This window comes from Chionomys nivalis, chromosome 13, assembly GCF_950005125.1.
Source record: "Chionomys nivalis chromosome 13, mChiNiv1.1, whole genome shotgun sequence".
Classification (NCBI taxonomy): domain Eukaryota; kingdom Metazoa; phylum Chordata; class Mammalia; order Rodentia; family Cricetidae; genus Chionomys; species Chionomys nivalis.
Window position 1 is genome coordinate 20,606,477 of NC_080098.1, and position 18,364 is coordinate 20,624,840.

Sequence of the window (18,364 nt, forward strand, 5' to 3'; positions counted from 1 at the left end):
TTTCTAGACAGAGTTTCTTTGCCTAAGAGCCCTGCCTGTCCTGGAACTTGCTTTGTAGTCCAGGCTGACTTCTAATGCACAGATATCGACCTGACTCGCCCTCCTGAGTGCCCAGCCCCCACCTTGGTTTTTTTGTTTGTTTTGTTTTTGAGATGGGCTCTCTCATTTTTCACCCAGAGCTTGCCAGATTCTGCTAGGCTGGCTGGCCAGTGAGGTCCAGGGATCCTGGCCTACCTAGTACTGGGATTTCAAGCTCCTGCCACCATGCCTGACTTTCTTATATAGATTTTGGGGACCCAACTCAATTCCTATGCTTGCAATGCAGACATTTACTAAGTCACCTCCCCCCCCCCCCCCCGTTTCTGTCATTACCACCTACACGAGAGGAAGACACTGACTGGTCTCCACACTGTGTCTTTCATGGCATTCTCAGTAGCTCCTGGAGTGACTCCTTCCTATAGACTTGTCCCACCTCTCCTTCCTGCATTTCTTCACTAACAGAACTGTTTCCAGACCACAGTGATTCTAAGCTGCGACAGCAACTGTCACCTCGTATATAGCTACGTGTCTTGCTCATTCCAGCCACTGAAGGACAAACACTGCATCATCACACTTCCGAATAATACATTTTTATAGCCTTGCATTAGAAGATATGCTTTGCGTTATTAGAGGAAATCATCTTGTCTGCAATGTTTGAATAAAAGCTCTCCAGCCTCAGAAGACATGGATAAACAACTGGAACAAGGCAGAGTGCGACAGACAGGTGGCAGTTTCCAGAAGCAGATCGGGCTCTGCAGTGGTTTCTGGCTCAAGAGGGAGGAAATGGCATTTGAGGCCAATTTGAAGCGGTAAACTCTAGATATGGATGGGGCAGTGGAATTGTGGTACTGAGAGGCTGTTCCAGACAGAAAAGACGCATAGCCCAAGAGATGGGATGTATAGAAGTGCTGTATGAATTTCCTGATCCTTACATAAACAGAGGGGCAGGAAGAAAGGAAAGCCCTGTCTTTGGATGTAAAAGTCAAGCTAAGGAGACTAGGGAGATGGCTCAGTAAACAGCTTACTGGGCAAGCATGTAAGGTGTAGGTTTGCTCCCCAAACCCACATCAATTGATGAGCATGGTGGCACACACTAGTTCTCCCAGCACTGGCAAGGCAGAAACAGGCAGATTCTAACTTTTTTTTTTTTTTTTTTTGCTTTTTCGAGACAGGGTTTCTCTGTGGCTTTGGAGCCTGTCCTGGAACTAGCTCTTGTAGACCAGGCTGGTCTCGAACTCACAGAGATTCACCTGCCTCTCCCTCCCAAGTGCTGGGATTAAAGGCGTGCGCCACCACCGCCCGGCTCAGATTCTAAAGTTTGATGGACAGTCCATCTAGTTCAATTAGTGAACTCCAGACCAGTGAGAGACCCTGCCTCAAATGAGAAAGATGGCATTCCTGAGGATGACACTCATGGTTGTCATCCTCCAAGTACATCTAAGGAAGACTGATCTCTATCACTAGGGTGATGTAATGATATTTTGTTTGTGTTTTAACAAATAAAGCTTGCCTGAAGATCAGAGTACAGAGCTAAGCCACTAGAGGCCAGGTGGCCGTGGCTCACACCTTTAATCTCAGTACTTGGGAGTCCCAAACTTTAATCCCAGCACTAGGGAGGTGGAGACAGGGAGGGATATGGCTGGGTGAAGAGAGGAATATAAAGTGGGAGGAGACAGGAACTCAGATGCAGTCTGAGGTTTGATGGAGACAGATGCAATCTGGAGATGTAGTATGAACTAGTCAGTCTAAGCATGCAGTCTGCAGACAGGATTGCCCTTTTGTCTGAGGATTTGGTAGAGGTAAAAGGTCTCTGCAGTGACTGTCTGCACTGCTTCTCTGAGCTCTCAGTTCACCCCTAATATCTAACTCCGGGTTTTTATTAAGAACAATTAGAATCCATGCTATATAGAATGCTGCCCAACGTAGGCAGTTTTAGGAGTGCCCACAGAAGCTGTCAAAGAGACCAGGGCTGCCCCGAGGTGGCATCTATGGTCCTGATGAAAGAGCAGCATGTAAGAATCTGAAGAGAATGTCCTTTGGTGGGACACCCAGCTCCTCATGTTGGGTGCCTGAAGGTGGCAGTGTTTCTTTGATCACACCAGAGCAGAGGTTCCTAGACTAGAGTGTGCACCAGAATGCCCCTAGAAGGGTCGCCAAAGTACAGATTGTTCCTCCCCAGCGTCAGTCAACAGGTCAGGTGCAGTAGGCCCCCAAATGTGTGTCCTCATCAGGTTCTGGGGATAGGAGTGAGGAGCAGATACATATCTCTAGGAACTGGCCTTTTTGTCTTTGTTGTTCAATACTGTGTTTCTCTGTGTATCCTTGACTCACTCTGTAGACCAGGCTAGCCCCAAATTCAGAGATCCACCTGCCTCTGCTTCCCAAGTGATGGAATTAAAGGCATGCACTGCTGCCACTACTGATGTGGGAAGCCCTTCTGTATATGTGTTGCTTTTATTGGTTAAGGAATAAAGAAACTGCTTTGAGCCTGTAGCAGGGCAGAACAGAGCTAGGCGGGGGGGGGGGGGGGGGGAGCAGCATGGGACTAAACTGAATGCTGGGAGAAAGAAAGTGGAGTCAGGAAGACGCTATGTAGCCACCACTGGGAACAGACAAGCACCCACAGATGGAAACCTCAGAAACTGATCCCAAATCACTCTCCTCTCCTTTAGGGTAAATATTCCAGGTAGCTTTTCACGAGGACAGAAAGATGAAGCAAGGGTCCTAGACAATTTTCTTTACTACAGTACCCAGCATCTAGCCAGGCATTCGCAACACACACACACACACACACACCCTCCAGAGATATCTAGGTAAAATTTGCTCAGAAACACCGCGCTAGCAGGATTAGGAAGATAGCTCAGCCCATGAAATTCTTGCTTCAAAACCCACAAGGAGAAACTGGAGAGTTGGCTCAGCAGTTAAGAGCACTGACTGCTCTTCCAGAGGTCCTGAGTTCAATTTCCCGGCAACCACATGGTGGCTCACAGCCATCTGCAATGATATGGGTGCCACCTTCTGGCCTGCAGGCATACATGCAGGCAGAATGTTGTATATACAATAAATAAATCTACAAAAAAAAAAAATCCACAAGGAACTGAGTTCTGTCCCAAGAACCCACATTAAAAACAACAGCTGGGTGATGGTGGCACACTCCTTTAATCCCAGCACTTGGGAGGCAGAGGCAGGTGGATCTCTGTGAGTTTAAGGCCAACTTGGTCTACAGAATGTGTTCCAGGACAACCAGGACTACACAGAGAAATCCTGTCTCAACACCCACCCCCAAGAAACAAACAACAAAAACTAAGGATGGTGGCCCTCAACTGTAATCCCAGCTCTGGCAGGATAGGAACAGGTAGACCCCTGTGTTGAGGGAGCTGTGGGCCGCGTTCTGCCTCCCAGCTCCCAGCCACTGGCTAGCTTTACACCCGAAATAACAACACACAAACTGTATTCTTTTAACACTGCTTGGCCCATTAGTTCTTGTCAGGAGCCATGTCCCCCCCAAAATTATTATAGGGATCACCGCCCTGAGGAGTTTTGCAGAGGGCTCTACTTCCCAATTGTATTGAGAATTGTTTTATTGACAAAGCCTATCACACACCCAAATTAACTGTTAATAGAGAGCTATCTGTTAGCGGAACCCGCCTCACACTCTAACTATCTAGAGAACTAGGTGTGTCAACTTGTGAACTCCTAACCAAGGAATCGTGACCTCTTGGCCTACGTGACCGTCATGGACCACGTGGCAAGATCCTGTGCCCCAGCCCCCCAAGCTCCTCATCCAGGGGCTATATAAGCTGTAACAATGACTCTAATAAACGGAGGCTTCGACAAATCTGCCTAGCCTCCTTCCTCTCATCAGCCCATGTCTTTTAGGTGGTACCTCTCGGTGACCCTGGAATAACTGACCAGCCAGGCGGTCTACAAGTTCTAGCCTCTTAATGGCTAATTCTCACATCTTGCCTAACCCATATTTAGTAATCTGTGTAGCACCAGTCTTACCGGGAAAAATTCAGCATGTCTGACCTGGTGGCTTGCTTCATCACATCTGCCCTGGAGAGGAGAGGCATGGCGTCTGCCTCACGTCCTCTTCCTCCCAGCATTCTGTTTTGTTTACTCCACCCACCTATGTTCTAACCTATCAGGCCAAGCAGTTTCTTTATTAATTATCCAATGAAAGCAACAGATTGATATATGACACTCCCACATCACCCTTGGGCCAGGCAGCATAGCCCAATTGGCAACTGGAGTCCAGGCCAACAAGAAACCTTGTCTAACAAACAAGGTGGACAATTCCTGAAGAATGATGGCTGAGATTCATCTCTGCCCCCCCATGCATGCACACCTACACACACATGCGTTTACAGGAACGCTCTCTCTGTGTGTGCACACACACAGACACACACTATAGTAACAGATAACATGCGACAGAGACAGGGTTTACTGAAGGCCCCAGGGAAGAATGCATGTCTCCTTGGCCTCCAGAAACCTTGTCCTTACTGCCATAAGAGGCCAGCAACTGTGAACCCCCACACTCCATCTCTTTCTCTTTCTTTCTTTCCTTTTTGTTTTTTAAGACAAGGCCTCCCTGTCTCAGCCTACCGAGTGCAGGAATTATAGGCATACACCCTTCTCGATGGAATTGTATTTCTCATTTTTTATATATTGCACACACCCTTTGTGCCTGCATCCACCCAGAAGAGGCACTGATGGGTGAGAGGGTGTGTATAGCTTCACCTTTACCAGACAACATCCAACTACACGACATCAAGGTGAAATGAGTGTGGGTGAGAGAGCACCAAGCTCCTTGCCTGCTTGGCTCCAGGTTCAAGGAGAGACTCTGTCTCAAAGGAATAAGGTTGAGAGTGACAGAGCAAGACCCGGTGTCCTGTTCTGGCCTCCACAGGTGCAGGCATAAGCACACATGCAGATACACACGTGCAGATACACTCATACCCACATGATACACAGAAGTAATAAAGCAGCTAAGAGGGAGAGAACCAAGCTCCCCCATGCTTCCAGCAAAAGTACTCAGCACTAAATATGATGACCCAAGTTCAGTCACTGGAGTCCATGTCACGCCTGAAAGCTGGAACCCAAATCACCACAAGACCAACCCCGATGCTAAAACAAAGAGTCTTTATCGCACGCTAGCTCGGATCCCTCTGTCCATCCAAAGTGGTAGCAGCAACAGGAGAGGGGCCCTAAGCTGTGAACAGAGGGTGTGGGGATGATACAGGGAAAGAGACTTGGTGAATTTCAAGCCCCTGGGCTTGGGATTGGCTGCCCCCTAGTGGGAGGTGAGGGGAATTCCAGACTTCCACGCTTGGGATTGGCTGCCCCGATGAGGTAAGGCGCTATCCGGGCCTGAGGGGAATGCCAAGCCTCTAGGGAGCTCAGTTATTGGTTAGTTTTCCTTGCTCAGGGATTGACTGGTTGTGGGGGGGGGGGGGACGGGGGGGGGCCGGAGATAGCTCTGATTCTGGGGCCAAGTTGTGCTTCTTTCTTTGGTTCTTTTTACCTTTTGATCCTAATTTTCGGACTAGGGCGAATATTTTTGGCATACTCCGAATCTAAGAATTAGTATTCTTTTGGTCCTAGGGGCTGGGGACTCTTCTCCGGCTCTTGGTTCAGGGACAAATTGTCTCTTCCCAACTCTGGTCCCATTTTTAGGGTGTGTTCTTTCACTGGGTTGGGGCTTGGAGCCTAGCCACTCAGGGTCTGCGTAGGGGCTACGAATCAGGGATTTTCTGCGGCTTGGGTCTCTCATTCAGATGTTGGAAGGAGAAGGCAGACGCCTGCAAGTTGTTCTTTGGCCTCAACAGGCTTGCCATGGCACACATACTAATAAACAAATAAATAAGTCTCACTAAACCTTTTATGTTTGCCAATGCGCTAAATATAAAACGGGCATCGTATTTTAAATTGCATTCCCTGGATTATGGTGAGATTGAACATCTTTTCAAGCATGCAGTTCAGCTGTCCTCTTCTATAAACTTCCTACTTATATTTTCCATTTTTTCTAATATTTTTTACTTGTAGAGTTCTTTACATATTCTGGAGTGTTGCTTTGTTCATTAGTGATTCAACAGCACAGCAACAGTACAAATAATGACTTCTAGTCTGTGTTTGTCTTTTTATGTGGGTTGAATACTTTTTAAGTCGGTATTGTCAAAATTATTAGTATTAGTATTTTCCTTTCTGGTTTGGGAGATATATATATATTGTTGTTGTTGTTGTTGGGTTTTTTTTCTTTTTTTTTTCTTTTTTTTTGGTTTTTCGAGACAGGGTTTCTCTGTGGCTTTGGAGCCTGTCCTGGAACTAGCTCTTGTAGACCAGGCTGGTCTCAAACTCACAGAGATCCACCTACCTCTGCCTCCCAAGTGCTGGGATTAAAGGCGTGCGCCACCACCGCCCGGCGGGTTTTTTTTTTTCTTTTGATTTTTTTGAGACAGGGTTTCTGTTTAGCTTTGGAGCCTGTCTTGGAACTAGCTCTTGTAGACCAGGCTGGCCTCAAACTCACAGAGATCCGCCTGCCTCTGCCTCCTGAGTGCTGGGATTAAAGGCATGCGCCACCACCGCCCAGCAAGCTTTATATATATTTTTTAACAAGGCACAGAGACATGTATTTTTGGTCCCAGCTGAAGAGAGGCTGGGGCAGTGGAGGGTGAACTTTAGGCTGAACAGTCACTCTGCTGTATCCTGAAGGAAAACAAGGAGAAGAGGGAGAAGAAGGAAAGGAGGGAGGGAAGGGGGAGAGAAAAAGGGGAGGGGAGAGGAGGAGGGAGGATGGAAGGGGGAGAGAGAAGGGGAGGGGAGAGAAGGAGGAAAGGAGGGAAGATGGAAGGGGAGAGAGAAGGGGGAGGGGAGAGAAGGAGGGAGGATGGGAAGGGGAGAGAGAAAGGGGAGGGGAGAGAAGGAGGAAGGAGGGAGGGTGGGAAGGGGGAGAGAGAAGGGGAGGGGAGAGAAGGAGGAAGGAGGGAGGGTGGGAAGGGGGAGAGAGAAGGGGAGGGGAAAGAAGGAAAGGAGGGAGGATGGGAAGGGGGAGGGGAAAGAAGGAAGGAAGGGGAGAGAAAATAAGGACAGACCTAAGCCTTCTTTGAGATCACAGCTTTCCTTTTAAAAGCATAAAGACAAACTTCTCTTATGGCGTCACTAACTTACCAGTAACTAGCAGAGTTGTATTACATTGTTTGGGCAGTGTTCATGCCCAGTATCACATTATTCAATGTATACATTTGACTGTACAGCCTTACTGTTAGTGACACATAATTACATACATTTAAAGTGGATGGGTGGTAACTAGATACATGTATTCATGGTGTAATCATCAAATTGGGGTAATTAGTATTGCTTTGTGCTGGGGACTTTCACAGTCTTCTGCTTCTTTTGAGACAGTGCAGGAGAGAACTCTTTTGAAGCTATTCCTCCCACCTCGCTCACTTTGCTATTTGTCATTCAACTTCTCGCTGCCTTCGTAGCCTCTGGTAACCCTATTCTCTCCTCTGTGGGATCAGTGGTTTAGACTCTATATGAATAAGAACAGATGGCACTTGTCTTTCTGCGCCTGACTCATTTCACTTAACAACCTTTGTTCCATCCATGTTGAAACAAATGACAACTCTGGACTCAGGGGTTGGGGGCGGTGCACACAATTTCACTGTGTGTCTGAATGCTGCTATCCTTTATCCACTCAGCTGAAAACAAATGCACCAGCACCACTGTTGGCATTTCCATTTTTAAAGCTAAAGCTCAGCCAAGTGTGGGGGTGCACACCTGTAATGCCACCCGGAGAGGTCAAGGTCAGCCGTGGCTGCAGGGTGAGCGCTAGGCCACCTTGAACTACTTCAAACTCTATCTCATAAAACTAAACGAGAGGCAGATGGAATAGCTCAGTGGGGAACAGTGCTTGCTGTACTTAAGCGCTTAAGTTCGGATCCCCAGCACCCACGGAAGAGCTGGCATGGCTTCATAAGCACCTGCAACCTTAGCCCTGTGAGGGGCGGAGATGGGAAGAGGGATAGCGCTTGCAGTCCCTCAGCCTAGCTCCCAGGTTAGTGAGAGACCCTGGTTTAAAGGGATAAGAGGGAGTGCCAAACCCTAACACTCAAGACCCTCCTTTGGCATTTGTACATGAGCACCCCACACATGCATGTACATGAGACACACATGCATATACAAGGTACACACCCCATTGTTGTGTAACAGTCTCCTCTGACATCAAAACATTCCATCCTGCAAGGGAGCTCCTTCAGCAGGAAGGTAAATAACACAAAACAGCTTCGGAAGTCCTTGAAAATGACCAGATTCATTAGGCCCCTTCCTGCAGGGGTAAGCAGAGCCCAGCTGCAAAGACTCTCAGAACTGCCTGGAAGAGATTCAGACCAACTGAAAGGATTCTCTCAAAACTATTGTGCTGCCTGTGGCTCCAGGTTTTCCAACTTTTGTGAGCTGTCACCCATGGTGGGCGGGCCTTGGTGATTTAGTTCCCTTTAAGTCATTTCTGCTCCCGGGCATACTGCTGTAAATAACCCCAATAAGTTCATCAAGTTGGACTTTGGTGGCACTGTACTTTCGTCTGTCCTGAGTTCCCTTTCTGGGGTGAGAAGATGAGTGTATTTGTGTCTTCAGGAAAAGTTTTGTCACCCCCACAACACACACACACACACTAAATTAATTAAAGACCAAAACAAGAAGAGACACTGGCTGTTCTTGAGTTCCATAAATTCTGATGTTTCTCATGTGCATTTCAAGGATAAGGACAAGTCTCTGGTGCTGGGGTGACTGTGGGATGACCTTTAATGTAAGGCAGCAATGGCCTTAAGTTGGGGAAGTGTGAACACTTTAAGGTTTTCCGGGAACTTCAAAGGGTTGGCCTTTCCTCAGCAGTCGCTGGGGTCTTAGACTCTTGCATTGGGCATGAATGCAGCGGACTGAAGGGTCCTTCACCACTAGCTTCTTCCTGGGTTCAAGAGTGAGAACCTCAGCCGGGCGGGGATGTGGTGCACGCCTTTAATCCCAGCACTCAGGCGGGCTGTGTCGCACACCTTTAATTCCGGCACTCAGCACTCAGGAGGCAGAGGCAGGTGGATCTCTGAGTTTGAGGCCAGCCTGGTCTACAAGAGCTAGCTCCCAAATAGACTCCAAAGCTACAGAGAAACGCTGTCTCGGGAAAAAAAGGAAGAAAAAAAGAAAGAGAGAGCCTTGTTTCTATAAACAGAGGCTCCTCCCCGGGTATTCAGGATGGGGTGCAGCATCATCTGTGCTGTGCCTGAGATAAATAACATTGGAGGAAACCTATAAACAGGCTGAGATGGAAGACGGAGGCAAAGACTTATGTTAGGAGACCACAGCAAGTCGTTTGGGTGAGTGGAGTGCGGATTAAGGAGAATCCTTAGGCAAGGACATGAATAGATGCATTGAAGAAAAATTTCAAGCCGGGCGGTGGTGGCACGCACCTTTAATCCCAGCACTCGGGAGGCAGAGGCAGGTGGATCTCTGTGAGTTTGAGGCCAGCCTGGTCTACAAGAGCTAGTTCCAGGACAGGAACCACAAGCTACGGAGAAACCCTGTCTCGAAAATCCAAAAGAAAAAAAAGAAAGAAAGAAAAAAAAGAAAAATTTCAGAAAAGCCGAATCATCTAGATGCCAGGCCTGGAACTAAGAAATTGCCAGGTGTCAAGAGTCAGGCGGTACCTCTGCCTCACGTGAATCGGACACTCATGAATTCGACACTCTCCGGGTGAAAAGACTCGTGAATGCAACCACCCATCCGTCACTTGGATCTCCCTGTCAAGCAATGGGGTTGAAACCTCACTGTCCTAGGGGGAAACAGAACTACAGACTTCTACGGGTGCTGAAGAACAGGAAGGCACAGTCAGTGCTCAGAGAACTCCAGCCAAGGTCAAAGCTGAATGGCACCTGGGAAAGGAAATGCTGTGTGCTGCCTCTATCCTACATCTGAGTGCCGGGGAGTTTAGATGAACCATCCTTATTCTTCTCCTGCCACTATTTACTCCATTACCCTCAGCTTGCATTCTTGTTTGCTCTAGGTGCTTTTCTTGTTTTTTTTTTTTTAATATTTATTTGTTTATTATGTATACAGTATTCTTCCTGCAGGCCTCATTCCAGATGGTTGTGAGCCACCATGTGGTTGCTGGGAATTGAACTCAGGACGTTTGGAAGAGCAGGCAATGCTCTTAACCACTGAGCCATCTCTCCAGCTCTTTGTTTTGTGTTTCATTCTGTTTTGATACACTATCTTCCCACGTATGCAGGCTACTCTGAACTCACTGTACAGCCCATCTGGACTCAAACTCATGACCCTACTGCCTCAGCCTCCTGCGTAACTTAGATTACAAGCCTGTGCCACCTTCACCTTGCCCAGTCCCCATCTTATGTCTTATCTGTTAAGGTTCAGTTCTGGAGCTGCAGAAGCCAGGTCCAACTCCAGAGCTGTGCACCAATCGGCTAGCACACTGCTGACCCAGAGTGAATGCCAAGGACAATGGGTGAGCAGCAGGCTGAAGAGTCTATGAGTCTTATCTCTAGTGGCCTCTGACCAAAGATTAGCAAGGAAGATAGCCCATCTTAGGGCAAAGGTAAGGGTGCTGTGGGTTCCAAGTAGGAAACCAAGAGGATGAATACACAGCTAGGCCTTTGCTTGGAGAACAGTGAGCTAATGTTAGTTACGTTAATGCTGGAACATTTTGGAGCCAATTTTTTTTTTTGTTGTTGTTTTTTTTATTTTTCGAGACAGGGTTTCTCTGTGGTTTTTGGTTCCTGTCCTGGAACTAGCTCTTGTAGACCAGGCTGGTCTCGAACTCACAGAGATCCGCCTGCCTCTGCCTCCCAAGTGCTGGGATTAAAGGCGTGCGCCACCACCACCCGGCTTTGGAGCCAATTTTTATGTAATGAATTCTTAGGGTAGGCAATAGCCAGTCTGAAACAAGCACCCACACATTTGTATCTTTCCATCTAACCTCTCTCCCTCTCTCCTTCTCTCTCTCTCCTCCCTTCCTCCCCTTCCCTCACTTTCCATTTTTTCTTCCTACTCTGGGGATGTCTGGCTTCTCGTAGTCATCATCTGTTGCAGTATGAGCAGAACATATGTGTAAGTCCCAAACACTAGAGAACGTAGGAGAGGCGATCATATTTAAACCCCTCAGGGCTCAAAGAGCTATGCAGAAGGGAGGGAGAGGAGGCAGAAAGAACCCATGGAGACTGGCAGTGTGTACAGGGTCTGTAGAGGTCCAAGCCAGATGGGGCTCCAGCACTGATGGCATGAGCTCCCATCCCTAACCAAGAAGCTCTCTCCAACTGAAAACTGCTTGCAAAAGAAAAATGTGTTTTCTCCAGTGGAGTCTCATGGAGTGGGGTATACAAACCATACCTCTGAATATGGCCCATGCCCAGCAGTAGATGGCCAATACAAAATGAACTCAATACAATTTTTTTTTTTTTTTTTTTGGTTTTCCGAGACAGGGTTTCTCTGTGGCTTTGGAGCCTGTCCTGGAACTAGCTCTGTAGACCAGGCTGGTCTCGAACTCACAGAGATCCGCCTGCCTCTGCCTCCTGAGTGCTGGGATTAAAGGCGTGCGCCACCATCGCCCAGCCTCAATGCAATTTTTATATTGCTTTGTTTGGGTATTTTCTCCCTTACTGATCTTTTGCTTATATATCATGGTTTCTCTCTCTTTTTTTTTTTATGGTGTGTGTGTGTGCCTGTGTTGTGTGCATGTGCTTTTTTCATTGTTTTTCCTCCCTTGGGCTGTTTGTTTTAATTCTGGTTTATTTGCCTGTTTGTTTTCTCAAGGGAGAGAGAAAGAAGGCATTGAGTTGGATGCATTTGGAAGTGGGGAAGATCAGGGAGAGGAAACTATGATCAGAATGTATTGTATAAAAATATTTTCAGTGAAGAAGGGGGAAGGGGGACAAATTGAGCAAGAGCAGAGGAGCGAGCCAGTAAGAGTCGCTCCTCCATGGTGTCTGTGTCATTTCTTGTCTCCAGGTTCCTGCCTTGACCTCCTCCACAATGGACCATAACATGAAACCCTTTCCTCTCCAAGTTGCTTTTGGTCATGCAATTCTCCTGCCTCAACCTTCTGAGTAGTTGGGATTCCAGGCCTGGGCCACATCTCTTACATTCTTAAGGAAATCTGCAATTATCCTCGTAATCTGGTTCACCCCAATAATTCAAGATAATTGCCCCGTTTTAAACTCAACTGATTAGTACATTTCACTCCATCTGGAACATAAACTTTTCTTTCCTTACGACTTACCATATGCACTTTTCTGGAGACGGGGACATAGATGTCCCTGAGTGAGCACTATTTCAACATAGTCAACATTTGCTTAATGCCTTTCTCCCTAGTGCATCCCTCCCTGGTCAGGAGAATGCACCCTGTGGTTTCTTTCTTTTTTTAAAAAAAATATTTATTTATTATTTATACAATATTCTGTCTGTGCATATGTCTGCAGGCCAGAAGAGGGCACCAAACCTCATTACAGATGGTTGTGAGCCACCATGTGGTTGCCAGGAATTGAACTCAGGACCTTTGGAAGAGCAGGCAATGCTCTTAACCACTGAGCCATCTCTCCGGCCCCCACCCTGTGGTTTCTTAAGTTCAATATGGCTGAGTCTCGGTCAACCCTTGATTGGCATCCCTTATAGTTTTCCTCCCTTTCCAGCTCCTTTTTGCTCACTTTAAAGTTTCTGGGTTTAGTCCCCAAGTACCCCCTTATCCTTGATCCTTTTGTGAGATTCACCTTTTGGAACTATTAACTAAGATGGTAACCAAGAAAATGACTGACTCAGTCTAAGCCCCTCCAGCCAAGGACAAGTGTCTAATGTGTCCTCTTCGGGGTCTGTGGAGGGGCAGCCCCTAAAAGCTTTATATAGGGACACATCTTATATGGTGGTAGGTTCTTAGCAAAGATGGGCTACTGCCAGAGGGCCAGATGTGTCTGTGTGCAGGTATGTGTGCCCGAGTGGAGGTGCCTGATGTTAAGGCTCAAACCCTCGGACAAATGGCTGAGGTGTCTATTTAACATGGCAAAGTGGACCTGGCCCTCAGGTTTTCCCAGATTTCTCAATCCCTACCTGTCACAGAGTAAGGCTATGATGCCCTGCCCCCTACCTCCAACAGCTCTCCAGCCTGGAGGGGAAGGGCTGCCCTTCCCCCAGAGGCTCTCCCCATATATTCTAGCTGTTTTGGTTATCGGCTCACCTCTTTATTTTTTTACCTTTTGCGCTCTGGGCTGCTGCACCTGGTTCCCACACCCCTTCTGTTGCCCTCCCCCCTCTCCTCACATGGCTGGGGTCATGTCCCTACCTCTGCCTCTGTTCTCCCTTTTATCTGCAGTAAACCTCCTCCTCCACACCTAGGAGCAGTCTTTTCTTTTCCCTTTCTTTTTATTTTATTATTTTTTTCATTCACCAGGGAGGCCAGAGGTCTCGGACCCCTTTGGAATTTGAGTTACAGATGACTGTGAGCTGCCTGAGGTAGCTGCTGCTGCTGCTAAAGCAGAATGCATTTTTAAGCCATGAGCTACCAACAGCTCCATGACTGGTTACTTTAAAAGTGATATAAATTGGGTTGGGCAATGCTGGCACACACCTTTAATCCCAGCACCTGGGAGGCAGAGGCAGGCAGATCTCTGTGAGTTTGAGATCAGCATGGTCTACATGAGTTCCAGGCCAGTCAGAACTGCATAGTGAGACCCTATCTCAGATAAAAAGGAAATGGGTCTGGTGTTGAGACTGTGCACCGCTCCAGCAGTGAGACTGTGCATCGCTCAGCAGCCGAGACTGTGTACTGCTCCTGAAGAGGACCCAAGTTCAGTTCCAGCACCCCTGCTGGGTGTCTCTCAACTGCCTGTAACCCCAAGTTCATGAGATTTGACTGCCTCCTTTCTTCAGATACCAGCACCCACATGCACATACCCACATACACATAAACATAATCTAAATTAAATCTTTAGAAAGAATTTCAACATAGTCAACAACATTTACTTAATGCCCTTCTCCCTTCCAGCTGTAAAGCTGTAATTTTCTTAGAATCGTATCAGAAAAGTCCTTTACAGTATAGGGGCATGTCCTGATCCCCTTCTGCAATCCTACTAACATCTAGATTGACCTAATCAGATTATAATCTCACGGAGGCACCACTGAAGCAAATTATCAGGCATCCAAGAAAGAAAAGTGACCCTCTGAGATGTTTCTTTTTTTTTTTTTTTTTTTTTTTTTTTTTTTTTGGTTTTTCGAGACAGGGTTTCTCTGTGGTTTTTTTGGAGCCTGTCCTGGAACTAGCTCTTGTAGACCAGGCTGGTCTCGAACTCACAGAGATCCACCTGCCTCTGCCTCCCAAGTGCTGGGATTAAAGGCGTGCGCCACAACCGCCCGGCTGAGATGTTTCTTGAAAGTAACAAAAAGATACACAAGTCTACTGCTAAGACACTTAGTTGCTACTCTCCCTTGAGGAGCCCACACGCACTACACTGCGTGTGCCTTCATTCCCAGAGCACCTCTCTCTTAACCGCCCATCCCCATTTAAGATGTGTTAGGGGCTGGAGAGATGGATCAGCAGTTAAGAGCACTGACTGTCCTTCCAAAGGACCTGGACTTAATCTCCAGCACCTACGTGGCAGTTCACAACCATCTGTAACTCCAGTTCCAGGGAATCTGGCATCTTCACACATACATACAGGCAAAACCCCAGTGCACATAATAAATAAATAAATAAATAAATAAATAAATAAATAAACAAACAAATAAATAAATAGATAAATAAATATCTTTTAAAAATGCATTTAAAATGCCATTTAATATACCATAACTCTTGAGAAGCTCACATTCATGCTCTGGGCGGCTTTTTTTCTTTCTCTGTCTGTTTTTAACACTCTCCAATTCTGAGCAGTTCTGAGATTGTTTTGTGTGGAAGTCCAGGATCTGGTTTTACCTGGGTCACATTCCCTAACCAATCATGGGACATTCCTCAGGTTGCAGAGGGTGACAGTGCAGAACTGTGTCTGTCCCTGTGGTGGAGCTTGTTCCTTCTGTCCTAGGGAAGACACCTTCCTCGTCTCAGGCAGAAGCTAGTGTTGGCTGGCTACCCTTGGGCTATTATTTCCTTGTGGCCATTGTCTTCATATAGCGCTTGTATGTGCCCATTCTTCAAATCTACACATGCACCACATCCGTGCCTAGTTGTTGTGGAATATTTAACCATGCAAAGATGTAAAGCGTCAGGAGCCATTTCCGCCCCCCAAAATTATTATAGAGAGCATTGCCCTGAGAAGTTTGCAGAGGGCTCTACTTCCCAATTGTATTGAGAATTGTTTTATTGACAAAGCCTATCCCACACCCAAATTGTCTGTTAATAGAGAGCTATGTTAGCGGAACCCGCCTCACACTCTATCTAGAGAACTAGGTGTGTCAACTCGTGACTTCCTGACCAAGGAATCATGACCTGACCGATCGTAACCTCCTGGCCAACGACCTCGTGACCGGCTTGGACCACGCAGCAAGATCCCGTGCCCCAGCCCCCCAAGCTCCTCATCCAGGGGCTATATAAGCTGCAACCATGACTCTAATAAACGGAGGCTTCGACAAATTTGCCTAGCCTCCTTCCTCTCATCAACCCATGTCTTTCAGGTGGTACCTCTCCGTGACCCTGGAATAACTGACCAGCCAGGCGGGTTACAGACCCCAGACAGAGTGACTCGCCGAGGCGGTCGACGACAGTAAAGATGTGTTGTTGCCGTTTTACCTTGCCCGCCTAAGGCACCTGACTGTTCTAATAAAAAGCTGAAGAGTCGATAGCTAGGGAGGAAGTAAAAGCAGGGCTTCAGGCAGAGAGAGTAGGAAGGAGGAGTAATTTAGGCTCAGGAGAGAAAAAAGAGAAGACAAGCAGACTCCAGGGGCCATCCAGATGTGGAGGAAGCCGGAAACAGTCACAAGGCAAAACACAGATGAGTAGAAACAGGTTAAACTGAGTTAAAAGAGCTAGTGGGACAATCCTAAGCTAAAGCCAAGCATTCATTCTTAATAAATTTCCCTGTCTTTATTTGGGAGCTGGTTGGCTACCCAAAGAAAATGCCAACTACACCTGGTGCCCAAGGAGGTCAGAAGAGAGCACTGGATCCCCTGGAACTGGAGTTAGAGATAATGAACCTTGTGGTGCTAGAAATCAAATTCATGTCCTTTCCAAGAGCATCAAGTGCTCTTAACCAGAGACCTCTCTCCAATACCCTTCCTTCTTTTTTTTTCGTTTTGAGACAGGCCTCGCTTCATAGCACAGGCTGGGCTCAAACTCAAACCCATGATCTGCTTCTTCTTCACAAGTGCTGGGATTATAGGTTTGTACGAACATGTCTGGCTCTCTTTTTTTCTTTTGGTATGTTTGTGTAACTGCCTGAGTATCATGCATGATGCACACATGTAGAAGGCTAGAAGATAAACTTAGGTGCCAGCCTTTGCTTTTCTACTTTATCTCTGAGATAAGAGCTCTTTGTTATTGTGAAAGCCAGGCTGGCTGCCTCCCACCTCACTGTAAACACACTGGTATTACAGACACCTGCTTTTAAGTGTGTTAAGTGGACTTTTACATGGATCGGGGGATTCGAACCCAGGTTATCAGGCTTGTACAGCAAACATTCCCATGGAACCATCTTCCCATCCTGATTCTTTTTTTTTTTAATTTATTTATTTATTATGTATATAATATTCTGTCTGTGTGTATGCCTGCAGGCCAGAAGAGGGCACCAGACCTCATTACAGATGGTTGTGAGCCACCATGTGGTTGCTGGGAATTGAACTCAGGACCTTTGGAAGAGCAGGCAGTGCTCTTAACCTCTGAGCCATCTCTCCAGCCCCCTGATTCTTTTTTCATAGAACACTACCAGCCACTAGATTTAAGACCCATCTGAATTTATCCTGATTGATTTTAACTTGATTTCATTTGCAAAGACCCCATACAAGAGTTCTTTTGTACCACTGTTTTTGACAATGCTAGAGCTGGAATCCAGAGCCTCACATGTGCCCGGAAGTTAAACTCTGGCTAGCCCTATTACTAAATGCGGCCACATTCATATGTACTGTGCCAGTGTGGTGTGACTTAACATGTTTCTGAGGATGGGAGGATACAACCCAACTCATTGCACCTGCCAGATGTAACTTTTTGGGGTTAGCTGGTAAATGCTTATTTTTCATAAAGCTTAGCTTATTAAATCAGAGGAACTCCATTTTCAGAAGGAGCCAGTAGAATCTGGGGATATTAGGGAGGTGGCTCCCTGGAATGGGCTTCTGAGGAGCTCTTCAGGTGAGCCTTCAGGACAGGGTGACAGGAAAAAGGCTTGGAGAGAAGGCGGGAGTAAAGAAATGCATGTGGGAAAGGCATCATGAGGCACAGGAGGGCGGGACAGCGGTCACACAAGTCTGGAGCTGCTCCAGATGAGTCAAGGCATCTGTGGATCCATCCAGAGAACTGTTTTGGAGTTAGAGTGTAGAGCTCAGAGGTAGAACTCTGGCCTAGCATGCCTGAGGTCCTGGGTTCCATCCCCAGGACTGTGAGAGGCAGAGAATTGTTTTGTAGCTACTGAAGGTCTCCAGCCTGTGGTCAGGAGGAGAAAGGGATGCATCCGGAGGTACTTGCTTACCTACCGGCAGGGATGAGCCTTTGGCTCACCCAGGTCTTGCACTTCCAACTGTGCTCCCTCTGCATTAATCCTACCTCTCTTTGAGGCTTAAGGTCTCATTTACTTGCTGATGACACAGAGATTTGCCTCTCAAATGCCAAACTGGCTTCTCCATTATCTGGAGTATTCAGCAAGTATAGAACCCAGCACCTGGAAGGCTGCACTTAGTCCCAAGACTTGTTTGCTTCCCAGTGGCTTCTGCTCAGAAGCATCACTCACTCATGAGTCATCCAGTTCCCCAAATTAAAAACTGGGGGATTTGATGCTTCCTTCTCTCTTCCGTATACATTAAGTCACATCAAATCCTGTCCTTTGGTGGCTCCCCCTCGCTCTCAGTTCAAATACATGTGCAGACTTAGCACAGTTTTATTAGCACAATAACCCCCTAACTAGAGCATGGCTTCTTCATCTCCGCTGGGAAGGAGCACCCTTTAACATAATCACAGAGCTGAAGCTCTTCGTAGTGGCACACAAGTCTCTACTGACCTCTGCTGTGTCAGGAATCTTCCACATCCCAAAGCTTTTCTTTTTCTCTCTTTCATCGTGAGACCTTTTCCAAAATAAATAAATAGAATCACTTTTTTAAAACTGAGGATCAAAAAAAAGTCACATCGTTCAAAGCGCAA